Below are 20255 nucleotides of genomic sequence, written 5' to 3'. Positions count from 1 at the left end.
CTTATATTGCATGCTTGCCATACAATATTTAAATTGGATGTATTTCTAGTTTTAGTGGAGTTTCTCAGGCAGTCTGGTGCATTTTCTGCTCTCTGATATGGCCTATAATCTCTATGGTGACAACTAATTTTCTTAGTAGCTTTTCTTTCAATTTCCTTCAGTAAGCAATGGATTCATGGTTAATTTTCTATAGACTGTATTGGGTGTTTGAAGCTGTCACATTTGATATTTAATGTGAGGGAGATTGGCATGCCTCATCTGTTTTACTACATCCCTGCGGAAACTTCAAGTTGATGTTTTAGATTGTATCAGTCAAGATCCATCCAGGAAAAGAGCAACTACTCTAAGTATTTAAAGTGAAGGGAACTTATTACAGGGAATTGGTTATACAGGTGAAGAAAAACCTGCGAAACCAAACAGTGGATGGTGAGTCAATCTACAGATTAATAGCCTAAGAAACTGCTCTCTCTCCTAATATGGAGAAACAAATGGAGGAACCAGAGTTTAGGAGCTGGGGTCACTTATCAAGAGCTGCACACACTGAGTCTGCCCCCAAAAAGCTGGAGCTCTGGAGGTGATTTAGATGGAGCCAGACCCAGAGAAGCTACCCAAGGCACTACAAGTGAGAGAAAAAGCCTGGCTCCTCCCTTCCTCCTTGGCAGGAGCCTGGATTATGAAGCCTGCAGATGACTCCCCCACCACTTCATGGCACAGAGTAGAAGAAAAGGTCAGGAGTGAATCTAACAACAGGCCAAAACATCGCTTATAGGTTGTTTGCATTCTATAACTTTGTGTGTGCTGTTTAATTTCACTGAACATCAGTTTTGAGGACTAGATGAGCTAGGGGCAAATTCCTTACCTAGCATATGTTTGTTATAGTGTAGAGGCTTAAGCAACGATATGTCCTTTCTTTTTCCTCCCTCCCCTTTCTCTCCTTGGCCCCTGCCCATCCTGTGTGATAATTTTCAAATGCTTATGCTGATCTAGTTAAGTAAAAATTCCCTGGGGAAATTAGATAAATATACAGATTTCTGGATCATATAAGGAAGTTTGGAAGGAGATTCAGAAGTCTGAATTTAAATAAAACAAAACAAAAACAGCTAATTCTGATGAAGAGTTATATTAGTGAATCCATGTGCAGGAAAAAAAGTATAATCATATTGGGACACATTCTATCGTATATGAATTACTAGCCACCAACATCCTGGGATGTGACTCTTGACTTTCTTCAAGCTCTGTTGGTAGGTTTCTCACATCCTAAATGCTGGGACATGACGTGCCAGCTCTTATTAGAGGGACTCGCTTTTTTATTATAACAATTTGCAAACTAAATCATTTTGCTTGGTTTTCCCTTTGTTTCTCCCCATCCCACTCTCACCGCAAATATTCACAGGGGTTACTAAACTGACAAGATTGGATTCCACATGAACAATGTCTAAGGTAGAAATCCTGGGTATGAAAAGCAAGCAAACAAAAAATGTGAAGCAAATGTCAGGCTGAAACCCAAAGCCAAATAAAGCACATAATAAATAGCATAGCGAACTAAATCCGTTTTAGATTCTACTTTAAAGGAAACCCACTGAATTCAACAAGTAGACGTTCACTGAGGAGATATTCACCTGAACTTAGAAGAATATTACTCAGCCTAGCAGCAATTCAAGAACTTCATTGTCCTTCCCTACAGAAGCGCAACACTCTAACACAAGTGTAGATGATTTAGCAGATAGCATTTGAGTCCAATTACGGAGCCCCATATGCTACATGATAGTCAAACAGCTGGACCTGCTGTTTCTATATTAAACTATCTCCCTATAACAGGTGTATGATTTATAGTAGTCCTATTGATTTAATGAGTCATAAGAAGTTCATTTTTTTTCTATTGAGATTTTTTTCCCCTAAACACAAAGAGGGATAAGATATTTTTAAAATGTTAATCATCATAGTGTTTCATTTTGAAACATGGCTTAAAGCAGAAAGTCAGCAAAGCATCTCTGTTGTTATTAAGAATCAGCCAGCAATGCATAGTTGTTTTCTCCACATCGACATCTATCATTACTGACATTTATTATTTTTCCACTAAAATCTGTATTTCAAAAGCAATTTGGAGAATTAGTTCATCTACAGTTTCATTTGTTCTTAGTTGTGTCCATTTTGATGACAAGTGTTTTATATATTGGGCTATTAGAGAAGAGGGGACAAGGGACATCTGTATTTCAGGGAGGAGGGTAGGTGGTCTTTCTCTGAACAGTGACCCTTGTTGTGTCCTGTGCTGGATCTTCCACACCCATTACTCATGAGTGCAGGTAAGCCCATTCACTGTTCTTGATCGTTCATTCATTAGGTTGTCAAATGAACGGGTGGATTTAGTACCTGTGGTACGAGAAACTGTGGAAAATTGCCTCGAGAAGAGTCTATACAATGATAGGACATGTTTAAAGATAAAATAAGTTACATGCAATGAGATTCATTCCTTTAAACTGTCAAATAACTACAATAATCCCTAGCCACCAACCTTACAGAGACATTTTGAGAATAAAATGTTTGTGAAATCGCTCTGCACATTTTAAGCACTATACAATGTGTGCCATTAATATGCGGTGACCAATTTCTTAACAAATATGAAATTTACCCTCTAGGTAAAAAATGACACTTGTAGAAATTAAAACTACCAAAAAGTTTTCTCTGCCATTTTTAACTCGGTAGGTCCTTTATTTCATTTTTCTCCTAAAAGGGAAGTATATGTTTATTAATATCAGACATAAAATACTAGAAATGACTCTCAATTATCTTCACATGAGTCCTTCATGATTTCAACAAAGACCTATTCCACAACTTAATTTACTTGATGATTGCAAAATCCTGGCAATTCTGCTCAAGGTACCAAAACGCTGAGAGCCAGCTGTGAAGACTGGCGGGCTATATGCTGATAGTTCAAATAAATACTTGAAGGATTTTAAATTCTTAGAATGATCTGTCAAAATTGCTACACACCCATGGAAACAAAACAAATCACTAAACATCTAGCCATTTGAATTTTCTAATCACATAGTTCTGAAACATGTTAATAGAAGGAAACTTTTTTATGGACAGAGAGTTATACTACTTCAGCTCCAAAAATATAGTAAGCCATAAGTCTAGTCATCCCTGTAATGTCTGCTACTTACATTGGTTTTCACCAAAAATGATTTTTCATTAATCCTGATAAAAGTGAAGAGTTTTTGAGACAATATCGTCTCATTAGATCTTAAGTTTGGCTTTGGCTACACTCAGAGTAGGAATGCGTATAGAAAATGAAGTATCAATATAATTCAATTATAAAATAGAATAATATCTTTATAAGATAGTTTGACTTCATTATCTATATGGCTCTATAGCACTCAGAGCCTGTAGCTTCTATGATTATTTAATCAATTACAAACCCACTTGGCTTGATGCTCAGCTAAATAAAAAGAAAGAAAGAAAGAAAATCATTACTTCACAAGATACCTTTAAGATAGTGTCTCTGTTTACCTTAGTGAAAATTTTGGGAATTCTAATTTGCTCAAAGAGTTAATTTTTTTTTTAGGTCAATCAGTCTGGTTCTGGACTTAGGATTTTACTGTCTCATACATATTGTCACAATGTACAAGCATACAGAAAAATGTATAGAATGAAAATGGAAACTACATTATTAATAAATAATTTGCATTTATTATAAATAAAATATCTGAATAAAAATTTGTTTCCACAATAATATACACTACTTTTTTTGGAAAAAACCAGAGTTTAGAACACTTAAGAGGAAAGGACAGGTGCACTGGGAAAATATTGTCAGTTCCTCACACTTCTTGCCTTTCTCTAAAAGCAACAATTTTTGTTATGATTCCACCTCCTGCTCAGAAATGCTGTGGGAATGCTTTTTATAATTTGGCATCATCCAAACCTATCCATGAACCATGATTTTTATTGCATCAGTTTTTTAAAAAAATATTTTTAGGCACCGAGTTTCATTCCAACTGGCCCAAGAACCAAAAAAATCACAAAACTGACTTTTATGCAGCTTTTCCCAGGTTGCATATGCAAATGTATATATGCACATACACACAGGTGTGTGTGTATGTGCAATATACAGATAGACAGATAGCCAGCTAGCTAGCTGGGTAGCTAGGTAGACAGACTAGATAGATAAAGATAGTATTAGTTCACCTTATAAAGTGCCTAAGGTAAAGAAAAAGAATAAGAATGGGTTAACTGTACATCAGCTGGAACATCAAGCATCACATTGAACTTTAGTTGTATATAAAGAGGTAATTATCTACAATAAAAATAAAAATGAAACACTATCATAGGTATACATATACTAGAAAAGAGGATGGAAGTGGCTCATAGACAGAAGAAAGGGTACAAGACCACTCACTCCTCACACACACTGTGTATGTCTTGACACCATTGGTCCAATATTTTAAGCTCCTTATTTCTACCTCATAAGCTGGACCACATGACCAGAAGCAAGCCAGGCCCCAGGATAAGCTTCACTGACCACTTCCAATGTGGAATTCTGTGACAGTGCACCCCTCACCTGCTTATGAACCCAAGACAATGGCTTGGACTTTCTCCATCATCTGGGCATGAGCAAGGGATGAGAAGAAAACTAACAAAACTTTCAGGTACGTCTTTTTCTCCTTTTGAACTCTGTTGTCTTTCTCTGTGTAAACAGAAGACTTTTTTTTATAGGAGGTGTTGGAAGTGGAAGAGGAGAGAATAAAAAATCACTCTTTCAAGGCTTTTCTCTGCCTTTTCTTCTTGAGTCCTGGGTAGTCTTAGGAAAATTATAAAAAAAAAAGTTAATTTTAATTAGAATTTATTTAAAAATCAAAAATAGCACAGAGAGCAGACAATAAATAATGGAGTGCAGAGCCCATATTCTGGCCACAAGGGGGCTTATGAAACAAAAGGAACACAAAAATGAGACCAAAAATGATGAGTACAGTACCATACGAAAGGCTAGAGATTAGTTCCTACATACCTTTGCCACTGACAGTATCATTTTAGAAGGAATATTTCTGATGTATGATGACAGGGAATAGATCTCAGTAACCATGATGACTTTCAACTCTACTCACAAATTTAATAAAATCCTTGGGGAGCACAAACTGGCAGCTGCTTTGTGAAAATGAAATGCTAATGTTCACAATTATAATTTTTATACCCATAGCCATAAAATATATAAAGGTATTAGGTTCTTTGCTAATGCAATAGATGTATAATTTAGGTATATTACAGCAGATTAAATCAGTTGAGGTAAGAGGGAAAATCCCACTGATAAGTATGCCTTTGGCCATTTGAAATATGCCTACAGTTTTATCTCGAAAGCACTTAAGTAGATAAACACCTATTTGGAGGTGAGATTGAAAAGAATATTTTACCTGAAGCAAGAATTTTAATATATATTACCCTAAAAAGAGAGAAAGAGTCATGACACTATTTCGCGCGACTGAAATTTTAAACAATGTTAAGAATGGAAACAGTTTTATATGATGAGAAAGTTTATTTTAGTTCATATCGATATTTTAAAAAGCTTTTTGAAGACTTAACCAAGAGAGAAAGGAGGAAAGCATCCTTTTCAGTTAGAGTGCATAGAACCTTAATGTGGGAAGCATGTTGTGAGATGGAGCGAGATCTGGGCAACGATGCAAGAGTTATTGTGAATAAGCATATTCTGACTGGAAATGAATGACCAGAGGGCAGAGAAGCAGAAATCATTGAGGTATATTTATGGATCCAGATGGAACAGCAGTGACAATATTGATGTTTAAAAACAAAAAACACATGAAACAAAAATGAGGTCATCTACGGGTTAACATAAGCAGAAAAGGATGGGTTTAAAGGACTGTACAAGCAAGTCAAAGAAGGAGAGAAAATGATTCCCTTGCTGAGGCTGAAAATAGTCATTCATTAATTTATTAGGCACTATAACTTGATGTTTGTGAGTATGGGCTTTGGGTCAGACATATACAGACTTAAATTCTGACTCTACCATTACATATATGATCTTGGGTAAATCATTCACTTTCTGAAGTTATTTTTTTTTCCATCTGTGAAATGGGTATAATTATGTCACTTCACAGGATGTCTATAGGAATTAAATCAATTAAACTTCAAAAACACTTCACAAAGTTCCTAGCACTTATTCTCAATAACTGAGTCAACTCTACTCACTAGGTAAATACTAAACATGCACATGTTGGGAAAAATTTCAAAGACTTCATGTAAAATGAGGACTATGAATCCAACATTGACTAAACTGGTTTGAGGATACTAGATAAATAGAGCAGGGTTTTTTTAATTTAACTTTTTATTAAGATTATGATAGTTGACGACCTTATGAAATTTCAGTTGTACATTATTGTTAGTCATGTTGTAGGTGCACCACCTCACCCTTTGTGCCCTTCCCCCACCCCTCCTTTCCCCTGGTAACCACCAACCAGTTCACTTTGTCTATATGTTTAACTTCCACTTATGAGTGGATTCATACAGAGTTCATCTTTCTCTATCTGGCTTATTTCACTTAACATAATACCCTCAAGGTCCATCCATGTTGTTATGAATGGGGCAATTTTATCCTTTTTTATGGCTGAGTAGTATTCCACTGTATATATACACCATATCTTCTTTATCCAATCATCATTTGATGGGCAGTTAAGTTGCTTCCACGTCTTGGCTATTGTAAATAATGCTGCGATGAACATAGGAGTGCATGGGACTTTTGGAATTGCTGATTTCAACTTCTTTGGATAGATACCCAGTAGTGGGATGGCTGGGTTATAGGGTATTTCTATTTTTAATTTTTTGAGAAATCTCCACACTGTTTTCCATAGTGGCTGCACCAGTTTGCATTCCCGCCAACAGTGTATGAGGGTTCCTTTTTCATAAATAGAGCAGTTTTGAAGTAGTGAGTGGTAAGCCAGGTCTGCAACCACTTACCAATATAGGACAATTTCAGAATAAGTTATAAATTGTATTAAGTAACAGACTAAGTAAGACAGTGATTGGCAACAGTAAGATTGAACACACTCATTTGAGGACTGTGGCAATAGTTCTGTGTGTTGTCTCTTATTTTTCATATTTTTAATATACAAACGCAAATATTTACTATTAACTCATAATCCCCTCCATAATTCTATTGAGGATATTCTCATATAAAATTATGCCTTTTGTATGTAAAGTTAAAGTATTTGCTTTTTACTTTGTAGGTGTCTGTTAGCCTGTTGAATAGCTTATGATGCCCAAGGCAAGCCCGAATCTGCCACCACCACAGAAGTGAAGGTACCCAGGAGCACTGGAGGCAAGCATTAGCCTCCAGGTCACAGGCAGACCAAGCTATTCATGTATTTCAATGTCATCAAAATAATGGGCTCAAAGTAGCTACAGCAGGCAAATGGCTGTTCCAGTACTTTGGGAAACTATGGGCAGATGGATAGTGTGGAGGGAAACTCAAGCGTTTACTCTTCTTTTCTCCCCAGATGAGGATGGAGGGTCACCAATGCTATATTTGGTTCAAAAACTAGGAGTGCCCAGTATCTGTAAACTTTCTCTTAAATAGAAGCATTAAGTGCAGAGATTGTTTGCATAAATTATTCCTCAATAGTAATGTAATGCCTAAGTGAAAAAGGAATTTAATGAGCATAAAAGTAGCTTTTCCACATCTGTCACGACCCCAACTTGGATGTGTGTCATCTGCTATGCTACTGTCCCACCTCTCTGTCAGATATTCTGGGAATCAGAGTTGCTGGGAGAGATGCCACCTCTGCTCCTATTCTGTATGACCAATGTGATTCTGTGACGTGTGTGTCCTTCTATCCTTGTCTAGAATAGATTGTAATTTGCTGTATGTGCATGGGTGTGCATGTTCCCAACAAAGGAACATTGTTAAGGACAAAAAGATCTATGTTTCAATCAAGATGTCATAGACACATCAAGAATGAAATCCAAATATTGGCTGAATCAGCCAAAACTCGTATTAAAATACATGCAATTCTCATTTGCTTGGAATAAAATCAAGGCACCTTTCTGGTGTAAAATGTTCAAGTCTGTATGATGCACTCACATTATTCATTTAGTATTTTATATACTTCTAGTGAACACACATTTGACCATTACTTTTCCTTCTAACAATTTTATATGGCTAGCCTTATTTTTCCTTGACAGATGAAGAAAATTATATGTAAAATGAATAAAATTTATATTTGGAAAAATATTTTTAGGATCCTTTTGCTTATCTTCTATTTATTTTATGGCTTTTTCTGATCATTCAGGATGTAATTTGATTTAAGACAACATCAAAAAATGGCCTCAGATCCATACCAGAAGTCTCTAAGCAAATAAAGGAAATTGAAAAATGAATGTGGACATATAATTTTTCCCCTCAATGTTGAAGCACTTGGAAAACGTAACACTTTCATTTCCTTGGTCATTCGAAAACAATTCCAAGACACTGTTGGTTGCTAGATACTATGTTAGGCACTGGGCGAGTCTAAGTTAAGTGAAACACAAGTCAAATATTTTATTCAGCATAATATTAACATTCTGCGAGTTCATGGAATAGTATCTTACGACAGTATACAGCTATTCTCTGCAAAAATAGGCACTAAATTAAAAATTAATTGAAAAAATCGAAGAGCATTCTCTTTCTTAATTTATTCTGTAATGCAACAAACTGAGTGCTATTTCAGTGCTCACTATTGTCATGTATCTATTTTTAACACCTCATTTCCCCTTATTTATAGAAAAAGCATATTTTACAATTCTACAAATGACACAAACCAATAATTAAATGATTATCTGACTCCCACAGGAATTCACTGGCTTTTAAAATTTATTGTTATAATTTTGGGGCTTTCTGATTCTGGAAATTCTAGCAGATGTACTAAAAAATGTGGTAGAATTAAAAGATACAAACCGCTGTCTTACTTTTTAGAAAAACAACAGACTCTAACATTTTATTATTTAATTGTTGATGTCAAAACATTTATACAAATATTTTAATAGCTGCTTTCATTTACTAAACACACAATTATTAGGATCCACTTTGTGCTTGTAAATCCATGGGTATACAGATGTGAATAAGACACAGTTGTGTCTTTGAGGTACTTACAAGCGAAGAAAGTAAAAACATATTTAGATGTGTTTAACCTTTTTTTTTTTTTAAAGATTTTATTTTTTTCCTTTTTCTCCCCAAAGTCCCCCAGTACATAGTTGTATATTCTTCGTTGTGGGTCCTTCTGGTTGTGGCATGTGGGACGCTGCCTCAGCCTGGTCTGACGAGCAGTGCCATGTCCGCGCCCAGGATTCCAACCAACGAAACACTGGGCCGCCTGCAGCGGAGCGCGCGAACTTAACCACTCGGCCACGGGGCCAGCCCCAATGTGTTTAAGCTTTTAAAATATGCCCAATTCATTCATATCTTATTTTTCTTTGAGTAGCTTAATCCTATGGACTAAAATCAGCTTCACAGAATCTCCCCCACCACTGCTACATAATCAAAAGAGTTCTGAAATAAATCAGTTATTTATTATGGCAAAAGCTTTTGTGCTAAAGAAAAAAAATATATCATGGATTGACCCAAATCTAAGAATATTATTGGAATGGTGTATCTAGCTTAAAAAGAGAAAGAAAGAAATATGAAATTCCTGAATGGATTAGCAGACACTACCTTTTCTCTTGACAACAAACTTCAAACTTACTTGTAGTAGGCAGAATAATAATTCCCAAGAATGTCTCCATCCTAATCCTCAGAACCTGTGAATATGTTAGGTTGTGTGGTAAAGGTGAATTAAGGTTCAGATGAAGTGGTGGTTGCTAATCAGCTGATTTTAAAATAAGGAGATTAAACTGGGTCATCCTGGGAAGCCCAAAGTAATCACAAGTTTCCTTAAAAGTGGAAGAGATAGGTAGAGCCAGAGAAAGAAAGGAGACAACTAAAGAAGGAACAGAGTTGCAACACTGCTGGCTTTGAAGATGGAGAAAATAATGAGACAAGAAATGTGGGGGCCTGGATAAGCAGGAAAAGGCAAGAAAATGAATTATCCCCTTGAGCTTCCAGAAAGAAATGAAGCCCTGCCAACACCTTGATTTTAGCCCAGTAATGCTCATGCTGAACTTTCTTAACTACAGGACTATAAGACAATAAACTTGTTTTTTTATTTTGCTTTGTCTTGTTTTGGTGAGAAAGATTTGCCCTGAGCTAACATCTGTTGCCAATTTTCCTCTTTTTTTTTGCTTCAGGAAGATTAGCCCTGAGCTAACATCTGTGCCAATCTTCATCTGTTTTGTATGTGGGACACCTCCACAGCATGGCTAATGAGTGGAGTAGGTTCACAGCTGGGATCAGAACTCACGAACCCGAGCTGCAGGAGTGGAACATGAAGAAATTTAACCACTCGGCCACAGAGCTGACCCTTAAACTTCTTTTTTTAAGCCATCAAGTTTGTTGCAAATTGTTACAGCAGCAAATAGAAAACTAATACTGCTCAAACTGGCAAAATTTGCCACAGTATAAATGAGTTCTAGCCAATGTCAAAAAAAAGAGAAAAAATATAGTTCTATTTTTTCATTTTTACTTAGGGTCCAAGGAATATCCAAAACACTCTCTATCTCATGCAAATTTCTTTTGGTTATTACTGATTCTAAGTAAACCTAAGATATGTTACTGGCCGTAAACATGTATCACAGCAACCTCTCCATTTTAAAACTGAAAAATCCCTACTGGGCATTTGTGACCAACATGACCATAGCTTAATTATCAGTTAGCCATTGAGGACACGAGGCAACAGAGCTTCATAGTATATTCTACACGAATTTGTGCTCCTAATGGTAGGTTCACATCTTAGAGTTGCGTAAGGTTTAGCAAAAGAGAACAAGTAAGAAGATTTAAATTTTTCCTTTTGGATTGTTTATACAAACACATACGCCCATACATCTACACACTGTTCAAGAGGTTGTTAAAATCGCACACATAAACTGCACTTTCCACGCTAAAGGCCAATATTTATGGGATATTTCTTTAAAAGAGATAATGGTATTTTAAACTACTATATGGCATACGAAATATTATAAAAAATATTAATGGAAGAGTATTATCAAAATTAAACAACACAACTCCTAAAGACCATTTGATATTAGCGTATATGCTAATAGAAAGAGTCAAATGGTCTTTAGGAGTTGTTATTTAATTGTAAATATATATATTTCAGTGAATTTAATGCCTATTCAAGATAATTTGGCTCCCACTTCTCTCTTCCAATGGAAACAAAATCGAATACACATCAATATTTAATATACAACTAATATTTCATTATTGATTAAGAACCAAGGAATCTAACAATATTTCGAAAAATACTAGTGAAACCATTAGTGTACCTTCAACCAAGTCAATCATTTTAAGCTATGCTCAGCATGAAGTGTTGTTCTACTCCCTTCAGTTTTTGTTTTGGGGTTCAAAGTAGTCATTCTTTTCCTAAAATTAATTTTACTATAGAAAGAAATTTTTATACTTATTGGCATATACTGTTGAAAAAGGATATCCAGAATTCTTATTGATTATTTATGATTATAATTAGTCATTAAAACACTTACATGATAGCATAGAGTGCATATTAAAGATGTTGAGCTCAAAAATCTTGATTGCTAGTTATATGCTTTAATATAGCTTTGAATTCTTCAGAATTCTAGCTTTTTGCTTAATCTCCATTAAAATGTGTAATGACATAAAACTGCTCCCTTCTCAGAACTTGCAGATGGTCAAAAACATAAAATGTATTGGTTTGATTTTCCATTTTTGTTTTTCTTTTCTTTTTGTTATTAATAATTTGAACACAAATGTAAAGAGTATGTTGAATAAAAATAGGCACTATTTGTTCTCAGTGCAAAAATTAGACTGAAACCATATTTTTAAAAAAGATGTATGGATAAAAAGCTAATAGTGCAGATAAGATGAAAATAAGGAAGAGTAACAAAGAACAAATGAAAAAGGGAAAATCAATAGGAGAATTATAGGGGCCAGCCCTATGGTCTACTGGTTAAGTTTGACACGTTTTGCTTCAGCAGCTGGGGTTCAGTTCCCAGGTATGGACCTACACCATTTGGTGGTGCACACACAGTGGTGGCGACCCACATACAAAATAGAGGAAAATTGGCACAGACATTAGCTCAGGGCGAATCTTTCTCAGTAAAAAAAAAGGAAGATTATAATTTTAGACTTAACTATATCAATGTTACATTAAAATTAATGGTAAAAATGCTATTAAAGAGCAGAGATTAGCAAGTTGTATTTAAAAAAGGTCAAATCAAATACTGCCTAAAAGTTGTAAAGTCTAATATCAGACAGAGGTAAGTCTAGCAGTAACATTAGTGGCATTAGTGAAACATTAGTGGCAAAGTAATCATAAGAAAGCTGGAAGAGCTCTTCAAAAAAACTGTACTTCAAAACATGTACCATATAGAGCTGGCTGATGCTTTCCAAAATAAATACAACAAGAAGAAAAGTTTATAAAAATTAATACATATATTTTGGCTGTTTTTCATATTTATGTACACGTATGTGAAAAATAGCTATAAATATGAAAAACAGCTAAAATTGTTGAAAATGAAGACATTTTTGTATAAGCACGTTAGTATCACTTGAATTTTAAGCCACATGCATATATTATTCTGAAAAGAGTAACGAAAACAATGATTAAATTAATTTTCTTTTTCCAGAAAATTTCAATGTTTCTATTGTTATCAGTTAGAAGACAAGTGATGACATTGTGCAGAATACATAGCGTAGTGTGAATGAATATTTCCCTTTTCTCTTTAATATATATGAGCTAACCTGGCCATTATTTAGTGTGTAATAAGTGAAAACCTGTCACATATTGATGTATATAGAGTAGCCTGTGAAAACTGCTAAGAATATTTCCTCTAGCAAGAAATGTACACATATTGCAGAGTGAATATTTATGGTTTAATAGTCATATATGGCATAAAATTGCACAACAGTAGGGGTTGACTCCGTGGCCAAGTGGTTAAATTCTGCATCTTCTGCTTTGGTGGCCCAGGTTCATGGGTTCAGATCCTGGGCACGGATCTACTCCACTCATCAGCCATGCTATGGAGTTATCTAACATACAAAAAGTAGAGGAGGATTGGCACAGATTTTAGCTCAGGGCTGATCTTCCTCAAGCAAAAAAAGAAAAGAGGAAGATTGGCAACGGATGTTAGCTCAGGGCAAATCTTCCTCACCACAAAAACAAACAAACAAAATTGCACACTAGCATAAATACAAATTTACTCTATCATATTAAATAGATCACAAGAAAGTGCTTAATAAGACAAATTCAAGAATTAATACTTGATTAAGTATTATGATTAAATTTATTAAAATAAAATTGATAACATCCAAAACTATATATGCTATGACAATATAAAAATGTTCTGTGTGGGGGCCAGCCTGGTGGCATAGTGGCTAAGTTCATGCACTCTGCTTCCGAGGCCTGGGGTTTGCAGGTGCAGATCCTGGGTGCGGACCTACACACCACTCATCAAGCCATACTTCGGTGGCATCCCACATACAAAAAATAGAGGAGGACTGGCAACAGATATTAGCTCAGGGCCAATCTTCCTCACACAAACACAAAAAAATTCTGTGTGATAAAACAAGGCTGATTAACAAATGAGCTGATCATGCAGTCAACTTAATCATTTTCCAAGTCTATGTGCTATGAAACTCATAAATTAATCAAAGAACGTGCCTCTACTACATCTGTGCGAGAGAGTGTATGTATGTGTGACTCTCCCTTCATTTTCATAATCTGAAATGGTTAAAAGCCCACTGAAAAATGCAGAAATCTTTGATAGTAAGACCTTTCTAGATCAAGGAAGTTCTCTTTGGAAGTAAAATGCTTTCCACTACATTTGATACATTTAAAGATCAAGACTACTGGATATGAATCCGCAGTAGGAGAGAAATCAGAGTCTAGTGTGAGACAAAAGTAATAGCAAGGCACTGTGGTGCTAGACAAATCGAGTTTCAAAACCTCTTCAAGCCAAATGGAAATCAATACCTATTTACTTTTTAAAAACACACAATTTCTTAACTTTAGAGAGTGCTAATTGCTTATCAGAGTGGTACAACTTTTCCAGATAAAACCAACTATAGCTTGTTTAGGAAACAATTTCATATTTCACAGAAATAGTTTTAGGAACCAAAGACTATCAAAAAAATATACTTCCACCATTTCTATATATTTAGCTATTTGCTCACTTAAATTATTTTGGTATTTTTTTCCAATTTTAGTTCTGATGATTGCTTCAGACTATGCCATCATTTTGAGTACAAAGAAGACAGAATACTATTTTATACCGTTTGCACATTTTTCACAGTGAACAATAAACCTAACATAGTTATAAAACACAGATTCGGTGGGCTAGAGTTTGCCCTTTACAGGGTTGAACTGGACTAGGAATTTCTCCAAGAGACAAAATTAGAAAGGAAAATGCCTTTCCTTCACATATTATATAAGTGCTCATTATAGACCTCTGATGGTCCTTCATAGTTATAAGCATTTATCAGGCTACTTTTAGTTTCTGTGAGAATCCAAAACTGTAGTCATCATTTGAGGGTGACTTTGTTTTCACTAGCTACTAGTAATTATTACAGAGGCATTAAGAGCAAACTTTCCCAAAAGTGATATAAACTCAAGAAATATTCCAATATCACTGTCTTTTATTCCTTCGTTTAACAAATGTTTCTTGATTATATATTATAGGCTAAGCACTGTTCTAAGCACAGGAGATACAGCAGTGAATGAAATAGGCAATGTTCCTGCCTTCCTGGAGCTTATATTCTAGTAAGAAGATAGAAATAAATGAGTTACATATATATGTGTATGTTACATATACACACATATATGTAAATAGTGATATATGCTATAGATAAAAAACAAAGGATGAGAGGAGGATAGCGCACACTGAGAGGAGAGGGGATTAGTTTTTTTAAAAGTATGCTTATGTAAGACATCACCGAGAATGTGACATTGGTGTAGAGACTCATAAAGCTTGAGGATATAAGTGGAGGAAACCCCGAACTGAGAGGGTTCTAGACAGAAGGGAAGGAACAGCTAAGGCAGTCTCTCTGGTGGGAGAGGGCTGGGCAGGGGAGTGTGGGTTCACCAAGAGTGGGTTTTTAGCTTCTGGTTGTAACAAATTTAGCTTTTAATAAAAGGCAGAATTAGATTGGTCCCGATGGTCACAAGGCTGATGCTGATGTAAGGTCCTCACTATTTTGTGAAGTACAAGAAATTTCTGGGGCTCCCTCTTCATTCCTCTTGATGGAGGCACAGAAGCCAGGGAGGGGAAATCTTTGCTCATTGGAGGTTTGTTTTCCTTTGTAGGATTCGTACATAAAGGGAACTCTTGTTGAATTTGTGACTCTATTCTTTCTAATATCAACTTTGTTTTAAACTATGACTCTATGATGGTATGAATAGAGACATATATACCTTCTTAGATAAGCAGTCATATTTACATAACCAGCTATCCTGTCATTACTAAGTACATAAGAAAAATCAAAGATTTGAGAAAATAAAGTCAAAACTGCTTATACATTAAGGGAGTCATGAGAAGTATGTGCTCTACGAGAAGAACAGCTCAGCTAAATTATCACTTTGTTGTTCAAAATTCTAATGATATTTATGGTTTATACTTCACGACACTCCTAATGAAGTGACCGGAGAGCCTTTCAATTTTTTAATCCACTTCTGGCAGCAGTAAGAGATTACAAGAGGCTTGTTTTTAATCTTCTCACTGATCAGATTTAGTGATAGTAATTTTCTCCCATTCTGTGGTCATATTGCCTGAATTCTGAGGTGGAATATCATCAGTATGGCTCAAGATTGCTCATGACATATTGCTTTATTGTTCACAGTAAATGTGAAAGAGAGCTGTTGTTTCTTTTATTTTTTTCTACTTGCCTAATAACCAAGGAAAGGAGAGAACTTAATTATAGCAAAAATAGTAGCAAAATATAGATATGAAGTGCACCATTGAAATCAAGATGAAATACTTAAACTGATTGAAGCAAACGTTTTTATGCATCCATTTAATGTACAATTTAGCCTTACTGGATTTGAGATACTGACAACCTATAATTTGTCAAATGTTATGTTTGGATCTAAACCTCTGCATATAGAATTGGACTCTCTCAATTTTTTTTTTTTCCTGAGGAAGAGTTTCCACAAGCTAACATCTGTTGCCAATCTTTCTCCCTTTTTTGCTTGAGAAAGATGAGCCCTGAGCTAACAACTGTGCCAATCTTCCTTTATTTTGTATGTTGGTCACCACCGCAGCCTGGCTGACGAGTGCTGTAGGTCTGCACCCAAGATCCGAACCTACAAACCAGAGCAGATGAAGCGGACCACACCAAACTTAACCACCTACACTATGGGGCCAGCTCCTCAACTCTCTAATTTTTTAACTGACCAGAATAAACATCCTTACATTGAAAAAAATCTGGATAGGATTGCAAATTTCCAATGTTCTGTATATTGGAGCACAACCTAGCTGCTTATCTGCTATGTCAGACTTTCTAATTTTTTTCTGCTACATTTAAAGTGTGTTAAACACTCCAGGGCTTCCCACTGTTCAATTTCAACGTTCTTAACTGCTTTACTCTTTGTTACTAAGTTACAATATAGCAGACAACTCTGGTTGCATGGGAGTCACCCTTACATCCATCAGGTAGATTCTGCCTCTGCATGGCTTAGGGTGCAGGTGCAAGGAGGAGCTCTCAGACCACACTAACCCAATAGAGAAAGGGCTCATGTTTGCTTTTGCAGAAATTGAGAGAAGCATTAGCCAGTGAAATTGTCTCTGTTTTGTCCCTTTCTAAGTTTTTCAATTGTCTTTTACGTGTTCCATTCTTGTCTTTTTTCTTGTTTCCCTTACATACAACATTGCTTACTTGGACTGGTACTTCAATTATTCTTTGAACACATTCTTATTCTATTTTCAGGTGCTTATTTAGGATACCAGTATGTGGTGCTTTCTTCATCACACATTACCATGAAGACTTTTTTCCCCTCCCAGATACCCAAGAAAATGTTGGTGGTGTCTGCTTTGCTTATCACTCCACACTGATATTTCTTTCTCTTAGTAGGACACTATGGTTTACTGATTCCTGCCCAGTTCTGGGAATTCTGTGTTCTGGTCTGAGTTTTGGTGTAAAAAGAGAGTATTTTAATTCCTCTTGGAGACAAGACTAAAATTTCTGATTGCGAATCAAAGTGAAAATGAATTACTTTCACTGGGGCAGAATCATGGAGGTAATGACAACAGTTTACCATGTCACAAACTTCTGATTCTTGCTCTGCAAAAGTATTCCTTTTTTTAACCCTTCCTTGCCTGTGCCCTTAGGGAATACACAGGTACCTCCGACCTGTAAGTTCCTAAAAACAGCAAAATCAGTTTTTTGGTCAGTTACTCCAGAGTTTTCAGAAAGCATTCACAAAGAGAGAAGGCAAAAAAAGAAAAATTGCCTCCTCTAATAACAGTGCAAAATTTTAGAGAGGACTGCAGACAAAGGGACACAGAAAGGTTTATTCTTTTTTGTCCACAATTTATTTTGGAATGTTATACTATTGTCTCTAGCTATGCAAAAACTTAAGACCTATGTTCCAAATGCCACAAAAGTATAAAATGGATGTCAAAACCAACCAAGTGAAGATAACTCAAATCAGGTGGATTAAATGTTGGAAATGCTTTCATAGAATGGATATCTATCTATATATCAATTGAATTTGAGTATGCATATTTTCATGTTTATTTCATATTTTGATTATTAAGCTGACCATGTGAATTCAAGATCATCATGATTCAATCTGAATGCTGAGTAACTTTGCCAAGATGCCTTTGGTAGTGAAAGCATGTGTCCTTAGAATTCAATTCCTAAATGAACCTATAAATTAATTTTACTTTCAACTGCTCATAATTGCAGTAAGTAAAAACTGATTACTTTAAAAGACCATATACCTTCATTACAATGTCTTTATTATAGGCATAAAAATAAAATATGATCAAACCTAAATTAAATGAATTTTTATAAGACCTTTTAAATTTAAATTCATTTTTCTTTATACCAAGTATTAAATGCTTTTACTTTCAATCACCACAATGGCCATATTTTCCCTAAAAATTTGGTGTAAATCGATCTCTCAGCATTTCATTATTAATATCAATATCTTTTCTTTATTCATATTTTCACATGGATTGTGATCAAAATGGCTCTCGAAAAATAGGCAACACAGGGATTGGAAAAAATCTAAGAATAATATTATTAAAGAAAACTACTTAATTACTAGTAGAATTATGACATGTTAACTGCTATCACATATTGAATTATCACCATTGGTCTTCAACCAACTCTTGGCCCTAGATATCGGTTAGCACAAAGCCACAGAACACAATAAACTTTACAAGATAAAACAAAATCTCTTCCTCAATAATGCAAGCATATAAGTAGTTAATTTTCCCAAGACCACTGCTTTTCCAAGTAACTTCCCTGTGTATAAGCAAGAAATGCTTTCAAGGGGGTTGAGCATAAATCATATAATAGTACTGAAAACTTCATTTTCAATGCCCTTGCTTAAAATAAGCAAGCTATGCTTTTAATTCTGAAATTGCAAAGCTGAACATGATCAAATGGAAGTTATATTTTGAGATCCAAGGAAGATGTCTACTAAAAGCATAGGAGATGGAAGGCCCTGTTCTGGGGGTGGTGAATCCTAACAGAACTAAGGTAGACTACCCATTTATTTTGCCTCGACACTGTGTAGTTGCCATCCATTCCTCATGTCCAGCTTTCTCAGTGGCCTGAATAGGATATGGTTAACCTGAGAACATCCCCAAATGGTAAAGTGTAACATTGCCTAGCATTGGATAAATTTTTCTAGATTGCTCAAATTCAAAAATTATAAAATGTTTGGTTCCTCTAAGTTTCAGCAGCATGCTAAATACCAGGATACACTGCTCCTTAACATTCTTGCTCCCTTCCAGTGTCTGGGAATATGCTAAACATCTCGCTTTGGTTACTATCAATGTGCTCCCCAGAGGATTCTGTCCAACCAGCAAGACACTCAGACAACACATCTCTCTGTGTTTCAAAGAAAATGGATTATAGCACACTCCATCAGGGAAACAATACATATTCGAAGTCATTTAAGATCTAAGCAAGCACAATGCCACAGAAAAAAACTAGAAATTCTTATAATCTTTCAAACAGTGACTGTAATTTTAGGTAAAATAAGCAATAAAAATATTATAGTAATATTCTAATTTGGATAAAACTCAAAAAAATGTGAGTCTTACCTGAAGGCTTAAAGAATAGTATATTTCTATTTGAAAAATACTTGAATCTCAAAAATGTAAAGCTAGTAGTAATATCTCTTAATGCCTCTTCTTTTCAATGCAGATATAGTTCTCATTTTCAAAAACTCAGATGTGCACATCAGCAGTTGTACCGTGTGCATTGAAAAAGCCACACCTTTCACATAAGTGCATGCTTTTGAGAGTTTTCTTTTGAGAGTAAAAGAAATGAAAATGATGACACAAGAATAGCAACAGTGTACCTAAGCATGTTCCCACCAGACTGGAACAGATGGTTGTTATTATTGTCTTTATAACTTTTATTCATGGACTACATTCTTGAAAACATTAGATCTGATTTCATCTTCAAGAATATAAGCTCTTGAGAATTAAGCCTGTTTTATAAAGATTGCTGACCAGTTTCAGTTCAGTAAAAATAACTTACATTTAGATATACATTCATGGGCCTATCATTTAATTTTCAAAATAACTTCCTGAATCTTCCTATTTTGCAGATGCAGAAAGTGGGATTTAGAGAAACTATAATTTGTCCAATCTTGCCCCAATAGAATAAAGAGCAGGGATTTAATCAAAATTTGTGTTGCTATGATCACATCATTTCATTTATACATAAATATAAAATATAATGAAAATGTTAGAAGTAAATTCTTGCAAACATGGTGGATTGATAATCTGGGGACGGCTTTTTGGTTAACTAAACAAGGAGGCTGGGATGGATTTCCACAGTAAATAGATAAGAAAAGGGGACATTATTTATTGATCATGCTGTCTGGGTATTCATTTTGCTTCTTGGTAAAGGTTTCAGTGTACATCTAATCTATCTGAAATGGGAAAACATTACAGAGCTCCAAGTAAAC

The 20255-nt window shown here is 35.2% G+C and overlaps 1 protein-coding gene and 1 long non-coding RNA gene across 5 annotated transcripts in view; one reads left to right on the top strand and one right to left on the bottom strand.

Annotated features, from left to right (window-relative positions):
- LOC139046511 (uncharacterized) overlaps positions 1 to 4646 on the top strand; it is a 47075-nt gene extending 42429 nt beyond the window's left edge. The window contains exon 3 of the long non-coding RNA XR_011506630.1: positions 4469 to 4646. This is a non-coding gene — a long non-coding RNA (uncharacterized lncRNA). The remainder of the gene's footprint in view (positions 1 to 4468) is intronic.
- GPC5 (glypican 5) overlaps positions 1 to 20255 on the bottom strand; it is a 1278940-nt gene that overhangs the window by 778884 nt on the left and 479801 nt on the right. The gene's annotated exons all lie outside the window — the stretch shown is intronic.

Source organism: Equus asinus, chromosome 11, assembly GCF_041296235.1.
Source record: "Equus asinus isolate D_3611 breed Donkey chromosome 11, EquAss-T2T_v2, whole genome shotgun sequence".
Classification (NCBI taxonomy): Eukaryota; Metazoa; Chordata; class Mammalia; order Perissodactyla; family Equidae; genus Equus; species Equus asinus.
This window is presented reverse-complemented; position numbering and strand designations above follow the sequence as displayed.